At 33.7% G+C, this 12,412-nt stretch overlaps 1 protein-coding gene across 14 annotated transcripts in view; it reads right to left on the bottom strand.

Annotated features, from left to right (window-relative positions):
- ROBO2 (roundabout guidance receptor 2) overlaps positions 1-12,412 on the bottom strand; it is a 1,624,218-nt gene that overhangs the window by 996,334 nt on the left and 615,472 nt on the right. The window lies entirely within an intron of this gene.

Below are 12,412 nucleotides of genomic sequence, written 5' to 3'. Positions count from 1 at the left end.
TGGGAGCCAAGAAAGATGGAACATCAACTGCATAAAATATGGCTAAGAGGTCACAGAAGATGATGATTAAACAGCCCATGTTGACCATTACAACAAAGAGGTTACACATGACCTTAACAAGAGCAATTCAATGGCATTGGGAGTACCAGGAAAAGATGGAACAGAAAATGGGAGGCGAGAAGTGAAGCCAGACTATGTAGACCACTTTGATGGGGGCTTGGTTGGGAAGAAGAATAGACACACAGGAGAGTAATAAAAAGTTTTAGCCTAATTTGATGATATATAATACAGAATAGATTTGAATATTAATGGGAAGGATTTAGTAATAATAAAGAGTAACAACAAGAACTAGTGTCCAAATGTGTCCTGTGTGCTGGGAATTCTTCATATGTTCACCCATATAGACTTATTTAATACTCACGACAATCCTATAAAATAGTTACTACTGTTTTGCATGTAAGACAAGGAAACGGAGGCACAGAAAGATGAACTTTTCTAACGTCCCAACCTGGTGAGTGAGAGAGTCAGGATTTGGAGGCTCACTCTAGTTTTGGCTCTTAATATTCTACAACATATTAGCTTTTCAAGAGGGAAAGTTCAAAGTGTAGACAAGAAAGGATACAACAGATGAAATCTATGGAAAGCAGGGAAAAAAAGGAATCTAAAATAAATGTGGACGGATTGGACATTATTAGACAAAAGACCTATTCTTTGTTGGATTTGGAAGCATCTTAATAAAGAGGGCTCATTTATCATATCTCATCACTGACTCAAGGAATCTTCAGATAATAATAAATGACAGTAATCCTTTCTTTTGAGAAAAAAATATATGGATTATGACAAGGCTTAAGGTTCTCTAAACAAGTACTAGTTTTTTGTTGGTTTTTTTTTTTTTTTACTTCCAACATCTAAGTAGCATACTTCAGAAATTGAAACCCTCAATCCAGATGTCTTTTCCAGTACCCCTAGTAAGTGTTAAATTGCTTCTCATTTGATTAAGCACAAAAGTGATTATTATGTGGTGTTGCTGGCTACATTTCAGGTGTGGCTGAAGCATGTATAAAGTGCTTTTGGATATGCTAACAACTCAATAGTGTTAATTAAAGGCAATAATATGCTTGGCTCTGATTTGGAGGGTTCCTGCTAGGATGGAGACAATACTGAAAGTACAAGAAAAAAAAAAAAAGAAAGAAAAAAGAAAAAAGGATGAATTTTGAGAATTTTTCTTATATTCTCAGAATTTGTTGGTTTCCACTTTGAAGCCATGTAATCTCCTGGCTCACATAAATGAAATTCTTATGAATTTTCATGAAATTCTTATGTCTCCCAATTTAGTGAAGATGGGTATAGAGGATGAAGGGAATTAAAAAGGAAATCTCTTAATTACTGACAGAAGGTTTTCTTCTGGTAATCTTTTCTAAAATTACTAATTTATTTCTTAAAAGTTGAGGAATATATTTTTGGGTTAAAAACAGTTACCATGTGATATTACTATATATAGATATATAACGCACATGAAATTTGTTTACTAATTATATTCTACTCTGATTATGGATGAAGCTTCTAAAAGATAATCCATTCAGAAGAGAATTATACCAATGTTTTATTAGAAGGAATAGCAACATTTGGCTCCTTCCATAATTTGGCTATTGTTGATTATGCCACTATAAACATGGGGATGCTTGTATCCCTTGGAATCAGTATTTTTGCATCCTTTGGGTAATTATCTAGTAGTGCATTTATTGGGTTTTATGACAGTTCTATTTTTAACTTTTTAGGAACCTCCATGTTTTCTAGAGTGGCTGCACCAGTTTGCAAACCCACCAACAGCGTAAGATGGTTCTCCTTTCTTTGTATCCTAATTAACAACCGTTGTTTCCTGTGTTGTTAATTTTACCAATTCTGACAGGTGTGAGATGATATCTCCTTGTAGTTTTGATTTGTATTTCCCTGATGATGAGTGGTATTCAGCATCTTTTCATGTGTCTGTTAGCCATTTGTATGTTTCCTTCTGAAAATGTCTACTCATTTCTTCTGCCCATTTCTTCATTGGGTTATTTGTGTTTTGAGTGTTGAGTTTTATAAGTTCTTTATATATTTTGAATACTAACCTTTTATCAGACCTGTCATTTGCAAGTATCTTCTCCCATTCGGTAGGTTACTTTTTAGTTTTATTGATTGTTTTCTTCACTGCAGAAGTTTTTATTTTGATGAAGTCCCAACAGTTTATTTTTGCTTTTGTTTCCTTTGCCTCAGGAGACATAACTAGTAAGAAGTTGTTACAGCTGATGTCAAAGAGGCTACTGCCTGTTTTCTCTTCCAGGATTTTGATGGTTTCCTGTCTCACATTTAGCTCTTTCATCTGATGATGAATGGGTAAAGAAGATGTGGTATATATGTATATTATATATATATAATGGAATATTACTCAGCCATAAAAAAGAACGAAATCTTGCATTTGCAATGATGTGGTTGGAGCTAGAGACTATTATGCTAAGAGAAATAAGTCAGTCAGAGGAAGACAAATACCATATGATTTCACTCATGTGGAACTTAAGAAACAAAATAGATGAACATAGAGGAAAAAAGAGAGAGAGGCAAACCAAGAAACAGATTCTTATCAATAGAGAGAACAAACTGAGGATAGGTGATGGGTATTAAGGAAGGCACTTATTGTGATGAGCACTGTGTGTTGTATTTATGCGTTGAATTACCAATTGTACATATGAAACTAATATTACACTTTATCTTAACTAACTGGAAGTTAAATAAAAATTTGGAGAAAAAAATAAAATAATGCTAAAAGAAAGAAAGAAAGAAAGAAAGAAAGAAAGAAAGAAAGAAAGAAAGAAAAGAAAGAATACCAACAGATTGCTTTCCATCTTCCTGGGATGGATAGAAAGAAGTCATGTTTAATTTTCTTCTCCCCCACACATCCTCTTCCCTTCTTCCCTCCCACTCTTCTTCCTTCCAAGGATAATTACTGCAGATTTACAAGGTTTGTAATTGCCCTACACATATGAAAAATTCCAATTTCTGACTTACTGTTTATTATTTTTTAAGTTTGTTTATTTATTTATTTTTAGTAATCTCTACACCCAACATGGGGCTTGAACTCATGACCCTGAGATCAAGAATCTCATGCTCTTCCAACTGAGACAGCCAGGCACCCCTACTGTTAATTATTCTTACAGAATAATTATCAAAGATTTGTTATGGAATTTCAAAGAGAAAACAAATATTACTCTAGTTTTCTGTATAATATGATCTAAAGAATTTCTAACTGGGAATTGATATTCAGAAGTAGATTCTGTAATTTCTTTTTGGGCATTAAAATATATGGGACTATGAGCAGCATAATCTACTGTTGCCTAAATTCCAAAGGAAAGGAAGTAGGAATTATTCATATCTTAATTTCCTCCCATCCTTACACTTTCATAATACTATTTCAATGATAACGGAGGAAAGAAATGGATAACAGAGAAAAGCTGCAATCATTAAACAATGAAAAATTTAAAAGTATCCATTCATAAAAATGTTAATAATATTCAATCACAAGAAAATTAAAGAAGGGATATTTGGTAGATGCAACATGATGAGCAACACACCAGGAACACTCAAGAGTTGGATCAGGCCTAACAAACAAATGATTTTCTAACAAACTGAGAGCAAATTACTTGATCACATTTCCATGAGAATCTTGTTTTGTTTTTTTCTATGAGAATCTTTTTGTCAAGACAGCTCCCTCCCTCAAGAGGGACCATCAGACCACAAAACAGCACCCTGGTGAGCCCCACTTGTTGCAGGAAATTGAATATTGACCAATTCTTTCTCTTTTGCACTGTCCCCATATTGCTTGCTTGTCCCTTTGCAGCTAACCAATGACTACCAAATTCACCCAAAGATCAATTAGGTGGTCTCCTCCTGCTTGCAAACTTTCTACCTTATGAAACACTTGACAAAGACTCTGTCCATGTTTCCTGTTTTTTCTCTAAAAAACTGACACTTCTTTCTAACTCCTTTTGCAGATAAAAGGTAGAGTGCCTTGTTTGAGATCATATGAACTATTTCAAACTCTAATTTGGGGCTTTGATCTCTAACCCCTCAAATATTTTAAATATTCTAACTTACTAACCCATTTGGATGTTTTATCTAAGTTATTACTTCTGAAAAAATAAAATAGAAATGTCATATAATTGATTATTCTATATACCACTGTGGACCAAGATAAAATCAGTGAAAAAAAACAAAAACAAAAACAAAAACGTATGTCTCACTTCCAGGCTAAACCTCAGACCTGAGGTGAGTTGATGCTACAACTATTTGAAAAGGATTTCATTTCCATAATTTGACACATAGATATGAAAACCCAAAGGCAGAATTCGAGTCAGTAGTTTAACATGAAAAAGTCAAATTGGTAAGTGTGATTTTGCAAGCCCTTGTATTCGTGTGAGTGTGCACATAGGCACACACACAGGCATAGGAAGGACGAAATGCTGGCGTTCCTTTAAAGGGGAATGATATCAGAAAACCAAGTAAGATGAAGGGAGAGGGTCATGCTGAGGGGAAAAAAGTGCATCTAAAGAAAAGAGGAAATAATCTGGAAAACAGTTTCGAAAATTTTAACTTTACTCTGGGGTTGGTTGTGTCTCTTTTAGACTCCCTGGATTATTCCTTTGGTTTGGTCCTTAGATCCCCTCTGCCGCCATTATAAGCTTCTGTGCACATCATCCTCCATCCCACAGCCAGAGAATTCCATCTAAAACTCGAACCTGACCATGTACATTCCCCATTTAATGCCTCTTTTAATGGTTCCCAATTGCTACTTCCTGCCGAGCATCTCACCAGTATCCTCTGCCTCTCCCCAAACTCTACCTTGCTCTCTCTTCCTTCTGGTCTCCGCACCTGCTGCTTCCCCTGCTTGAAATAACCTCTGTCCCACTTGCCATTTCCTCTCTTAGCTAACCCTTAATATTCTTTTCAACTAACTGCTTAGAAACCTCTCTCTCTGGAAAGCCTCTTACATCCACCTCCCTCCAAATATTCTAGGTGGTCCGGTCACTTCCTGTAGTTACAAGCTCCTGCTTTATAGGGCCCCCTTATGTATTTGCTTGTTTCCTTGTCTAAGCCTCCCTAGATTGTGAGCCAACTTATAATATGGTCTGTTGTCCATCTAACTCCTTGTTATGTAAATACTATTTAGTAGAATTCATGGTATATAGCAAGTAAAATAAATATGAATCTAATGAAAGAATGCGTTTGAAACGGATTTAGATAAACCATAAAAATAAGAAGGAAAAAAATACATAAAAGATAAACGGTTACAAATACTCTTTTCTAAAATGAGACTTAAAAATAAGCTCATATCCTCAACCTGCTTTTGAAAGCTTTTAAGACCTCGGTAAAATATAGTCTTCCTGATTTGTGATTATACCAATAGTACACCAATGATATGTGGTGCACTGACAAAATGGAATGCTTTGCAGAGCTAGAAAATTAGATTAAAACAGAACAAACTGATTGGATTTAAAGATTATATGGGGTCACAGTCTCAAGACTTGCATTTGAGAATTGCCAGTAGTGAGAGTATTATATTATCCATAAATCCATCTTCCATGTAAAGAAGTACATGTTGTGAGCCAGGCTGATGTTGTTGTAGCTCATATCTTCTGGAAGAGTTCCTATCAGTACATGATGCTAATGCACGCTATTGCATGTTATTTGCATGCTATATTATTATTTACTTAGTAATTCAAAAGGGAGTGAATGTGGAGCATGGTGTTTGCCACAACAGGTACTTTTCAAATATAATAATTCCTACAGTCAAACATAATGCATACATGAGTTAAGAATGCATGGTTAGCACACATATGGCATATTCTTAAGTGGTCAGGTATAAATTCTGGTCACGTATACCTAAAAATGTTAGGTCAGGTATACCTAAAAATGTTTTATGTAAATTCTGTGTTGAAATTGTAATCATTTATACATTTAATTTAATCCATTCTAAATTCTTCCACTTCTTGCACTAAGGATTTGAAAACATCTCAGTCAAAAATCAAAACAAAACAAAAGCTAACATATTCTAGGTAAAATGAGAATCAGCTATTAAAATCTTTCTGTTAACACACACACACACACACACACACACACACACACACACACTCCAACTCTAAAAACTCAACTAAATTAATTTTCTTTGCTGTTGTTGGTTTCTTTTTTCTCTTTCTTTTTTTTTTTTTTTGGTTTTGGTTTTGGTTTTGGTTTTGTTTTGTTTTGCTTACTGAGGGGCTTAATTGTATAAATTGTTACAGGATTGATATTTTCCATGTTAAAATATGGATTTTAAAAGAACTGCCTCTAGCATAGAAACATTTGGGTAGGACAAGGGAGTTATAGCTATGACCATAAATATTTTTTAACCTTTTAAAATGAAGATAAAAGTGAATCGTCTCTCTGTAGAGAGCAACTTATATTTGTTGTTCCAAAGGGGGAGGAAAGATTGCTCTCAAACTTCTTGTCTCCTATACTTCTTTTTCATTCAAAAAGGCAAAGATATATGCCTGTGACAAGTAAAATATCATGTTATAATTCCCTGCTGTCCATTTTGAACATTTAAAAAAGTAACATAACTACCATGGTGATTATAGGGTATCATGAAAATACAAAGTCAGTTGTTTTAGTAATTTTATGGATTACTACATAAATTATAACGTTATGTTGAGTTAAAAATAAAGCATTGTTTGCTAACTGGAAATAATAATAATACAAAGAACTATTTTAAAGAATTAGGAGAGAAGCAAATACCGGATTTAACTCTAAGAATTTTCCGTCTTTAAATGACCTTCTGTATTGCACTGCATATTAAAGATGTACAGAAAGGAGAAAAATGGAAATTATTAAAGTTGGATCAATATAAAAATATTGAATTTTTCAGGGTTTCTAATCCTATTTTCTGTAAGGTTTCTTTTTCCTCCATTTTCACCGAGCAAGAGATAAAATGATACTTTTCTACTCCATCAAGTTTATAGAATAAGGCCTAATTTTGAAAGATTCATTAGAAGAAAACTAACATCCTAGAGGAAGTTCAGTTTTTAAGTGGCTTCTCTAATCCTCTGCCCCTCAAAGTATGGTCCTTGAGACAGCAGCACTGGCAGCAGCTGGGAGCTTATGAGAATTGCAGAATCTCTTGGTGCCACTCTGGACATACTAAACGAGAAGCTGCATGGTAACGATCTCCTGGAGATCTGTATACACATTCAAGTTTGAGAAGGCAAATTCTATTACACAGCTACATATAATTCATTCCTCCTCCAAGCTCAAGGAGACTTAGCACAGCTCATAGTCACAATGTTCTTCTAGGATAGGAAGAGGGGTATGTTTTAATTTTATAGACAGCAAAAAATAGTATGCATAAGGGATGTGATTTACCACTTATTACACTGTCAGTAATGATAAGTTTGTCGATGAGTAATCAATATTAAAATGATTTCTTCATCTTATTTTATAACTTGAAGCTATAAAGGGAATGCTCTTTTAGGTAATAAAGACAGACTCTTGCTAACATCATTGAGTTTTTATGGAATTAGAACTCATATGGTATATAAAGAGAACAATCTCCGGAATGAGTTTACTATCTATGTTCTTTTTCTTATTAACTATCAGTAATTAGAGCTGTATATATCTATATGATTGCAGAGTAAATGAACCTTTGTGCTTTTTTACTCTATTTTACTGGTGATAAATTATCGTATTTTATCATGCCATCCCCCCCAATCTGAGTAATTTTGTTATTTTAATAAGTTTAATTGATTCATTTCATTGCTTCTCATGCCAAACTCTAATAAACAAATAGTTATTGTACTATACGTGCTAGGACAAAGCACAGTGTAGGGAATGGTGTGTGTTAAATGATGAATAAGATACAATCTCTGCTCTTTAATACACTCCAGTTCATCAGGGGAGTGAAGACACATATACAAATAACCATGATTAATTTCAACGACAAAGAAAATGCTGTGGGAACACAGAGACCAGTCACTTCTGATTTGTGGAATTAGTTAAGACTTCTTGAAGGAGAAAACATTAAAAACTAGGGCAAGGAGAATGAGGAAAGGCTTGTAAAGGGCATTTTATGTGTGAAGAGTAAGAGTATCTCCATGTGCCCAGGGAATTATTACAAAAAATGCTAGGCATTTTATGTGTGAAGAGTAAGAGTATCTCCATGTGCCCAGGGAATTATTACAAAAAATGCTAGGTAATGAAGTAACCAAATATTTTTACTTAGCTACCTGCACTCAGGTATACACGGTTTAAAATATGACTCTTGAAAAAATACATATGATGAGCTCCTATAGTATGTATCTATATATATTAGTGAATTAATCAGGGAAGTAGCAAGATGATAAAGTCCATTCAAAGGAGAGTAAAGTATGCTGCTTGACATAAGTCAGTAGGGGAAAAAAAAAACCCAAGAATAGTGTTGCAATATTAAATACAAAGTTGGTTAACAGCCTACTGGACAATAAAAATGTAACCTTTGGGGTTATCTTTTCCAGTGGACAGAAATCATGTGTTACTTATCTATCTTCTAGAAGTTAACATCTAACTTTACAGTCTTACTCTAATCAATACTAAATCAAACACAGTTACAATTCCCTAGGACATCAGCTGACTCTCAACTGAAGTGTTTGATGATGCTCTGGGAGAACTTCAAAAGGGCACGTCTAGATAATTGAGTTTTCAACACCACCCAGTTAAGTAGCTATTATCATACCCAGTTGGTAGGAGAAACTCAGTCTTAAGGCTATTAGGCAAATTGCCCAAATCACATAGTTGATACACAAAAGAAGGAAGAGATCTTAATCCGGATTTGTTTGATTTCCAAGCCATAGCCTTTGAACTACACAAAAGGAAAAGTTAATACTTCTCCTGTCCTAGGCAACATCTAGATGCTAAACTAAATAAACTGTTTTAGTATTTTAAAAAAACACCCAGCCCCCTGCCCCCACTAGGACCACCAAACCATGAGGTTTTTGGAATCCTGCATAAATAAAGAGACTGGGATCCAAAAGAGCGAAAGGACAGAGGGAGGGTAAGGGAGTCGGTGGTGAAGACCTGGGAAAGCAGCTAGGATTTTGAATTCTAAGATTGTATATATATTGTGTTCAAAGAATAACACACTTTGGTGTGCCCTGAGGATAGGACAGACAAAAGTTACAGAATCAAGTAAGTGGATGAAGATGCTCTTTGCAATCTCCCCTTGAAGAGCTGGAATTTGCTTTGTGATTCTTCACCACTTTGGATCATATATCAATCTGTGATTCAGAGAAAGTTATGGAGTCTTTCTGCTGAAGTGTGTGTATCTATTAATACACAAAATTTTGCCCTCCTATGTACCCACAAAATTTTGCACTCTTTGAGGACACTAAGTATTTACATAAGGATACCAATACGTGGCTAGTGAGAACACCCATGCGGATTGTAGACATCAGACTAACCTTCCTATATATAGTTTAAGCACACTGTTCAAGCAAATGGGATTTTGACTAAAACAGGGGGATGAAAAATAGTGCATTTCTTATCTTCCTCTGATTAGCACCAGTACCAAAATGCCTAGCTCACACTGGTCCAATTCCAACCTCCGATTTAATAAAAAAAAAAAAAAATCTACCTTTTCCCAGGTAGGACTAAAAAGATACGAACATAATAATGTGCTTGAAGGCATAAACTCTGAAGCTACATGCCCAGGTTTAAATACCAGCTTCCCTAACTTCTAGTTATGACTGTTTTTCTTTTTCTTTTTAATTCTCTATGTTGTAGCATTCTTGCCTACAAAAGGAGGATAATGATAATACTTATCTGTTATGAGGTTTCAGTAAGTTACTATTTATTTGTATATAAAGTATTTAAAGCAGTCTTTGGCACATAAGCATTTGCTAAATAAATAAGTGTTCACACATCCCAACTTTTACTATTTTCACATGTCTATTAAATAGCCAGAGTCTACAATATCACTTCTTAAGGTCTATAACATTTCTATGACTGTATTTTGCAGTATAGAACTATATTTCTGGGCTTTCAAAAATCTTAATATATAAATGACATTCACTGCTGATTTAAAGAATTTTAGCCTTCTGAAATGTGAAAAAGAAATGATTATTTTTCCTGTTCCTAAAATGGAGATAGGAGCTATAAATTACTTTTTCTGTCTACAAACTGATATAATTTCACTTAAAATTTCCTGGTACTTCCTGACTAATTAATTATGTAATATGCAGTATGAGTTCATTAGAAAAATATGTACCTAATGTATATTCTTAACTGCTAAGCTTTATCTTATTATACTTTGTCTTTTGAATTACTGAATTAATAAACTCTACCATTATCTTAATTGGGGCTTTGCACCTTGATGATTCTATCTCATGGAATTAATTACCATTTTGTTTCTCAGTATCTTGATACAAAAAATCTCCAAGTCCCATAGCTACTATTGATATTTTATTGAAAAGATATTTTATGACTTCATATTTTAGTGTTTATGATTTAATCATATTCTGGAAAATTCTATAGTTCTAAGTAAGGAGCAATCTGAAATTTATACATTACCCCAATAATAGGAAACATTTCCACTCACTATAGGAAACATTTCCACTCACTACATTAATTCTGATAAGAAAAACTCTGTCTCATAACATCTAATTTGATTAAGAGGATGAAAATTTGCCTTTAATAACATTTTCTTTTGTGGATTTAATGCTGTATTAGTATTTCCGGGTTTCTTTTTAATAAACCTGGATAATATTTAACATTTATTTAAGTCACTCAGGAACTGTGAGTCTTCAAACATTCTAAAGATAAAAAGACCTTACATAATTTCACACCATTTATGCAAACATGATACACTGCTCACCTTCTGGAGTTATGAGGCACATAATATTTTAAGTCTTCTTTAATTTCCACTATGTAAACATTAGGATGTTTCTCATTATATTCTTTATGAGGAGCTTTGTCATACAAATTGATTAAGAAAATAAAGATATTTACCAATAAACTGGGGACAGAGGTAGAATTTTGAAATGAGCATATTTATAAATCCATACATTTTACAACAAAGAGATTTTTATTTTTTGAGGAGCAGGGATACAAAAATTAGATAGAAGACTTTCAGTGGACACAAAGTGAAATTCACATTTTTGACTGAAGATATTATTCCTGCTCAAATTATAAATATATCTTCAGCAGGATGTGGAAGGTTCTAAACCAGATTACCTTCCTCAGTGAATTTCAATAGGTATGTTCACATTTGAACAGTAGAGGGAGCTCTGAAAAAGCTTAGTAAATAGGTGAAAAGTAGAAGTTAGTATAAAATTCTAAGTAAAAATTACTAAAAATACTTGAGTCATAAATAAGTTGATTTTACTTTCAAGTCATGTGCCTTTGAAATCCTTTACAGGGTTAACATGCTTTATTTTTCATTCTTTAACAATTATTTCATTTTAAAGAGCTCTATCCCATTAAATTTATGTATAAATTTACTTTAACATATCTGGACTTTTATAGGTTCTTTTATATGCTTATTCTCTCCATTTTATGCATGTTACAGTTGCATTAACAGTTTGTAAAAAGTGATACTTATTAAGTCACCAAGAACTTTATTGTTTAAACTTTGGCTTACCGACCCTGTGGGTCTAAATAAAACTGGACTGGAATAAACGTAGTTCCATAAAACCCCTGAAATACCCAATACTATAGCTAGTTAATAAGCAGTTGATACTTACTGAGTATTTATTGGAATCTTAATGTTTTTCTGGGTACCCTAATAAATATAAAAGGAATACAACCAAGTGAGAATGTTCTCAGGAGCATAGAGAAGCTGTAATGGCAGAAAGAAAGAATTTAGGGCCAGAACTTGGTTTCCAGGGGGCTGGGATAGAGGCTCCACTTCTGAGATAAATAGCTTATCAGATATAATGATTCATACATGTCTTTAAGGATTTGATTTGATGATTATATGATATAATGAAGGTAAATTTTCTTAACCTGTTGCTGAATCACAAGCATTCAGTAAATAACCCCCTTTTCCATGCATATCCACCAGAGCTAGTAAAAACCCACAATTTATAATCCATATTTCCCAAATCCAAACATCTCTGAAAAATGATATAATTTTCCAGGTAATTCACTTTATAACAAAACCTAGATTGACCCCACTAATTCAGCAGTAAGGTGTGACCTCAATTGAAAGGAAGCTACATATAGTCATTATATTTTGTACTTTATAAACATCCGTCTTTTTTGGGGAAATGCCTCAAACCATTTATTTTACTTATATTCCCTCTTTTACATAAATATGAACAAAATATGTAATTTAGGAGCCATGACTACAGTGCCCAAGATCTCTGTTGCTAAA

The sequence above is a fragment of the Ailuropoda melanoleuca genome, chromosome 1 (genome assembly GCF_002007445.2).
Source record: "Ailuropoda melanoleuca isolate Jingjing chromosome 1, ASM200744v2, whole genome shotgun sequence".
NCBI classification, from domain to species: Eukaryota; Metazoa; Chordata; class Mammalia; order Carnivora; family Ursidae; genus Ailuropoda; species Ailuropoda melanoleuca.
The sequence above is the reverse complement of the archived record's forward strand: the minus strand, read 5'-3'. Positions and strand labels throughout refer to the sequence as shown.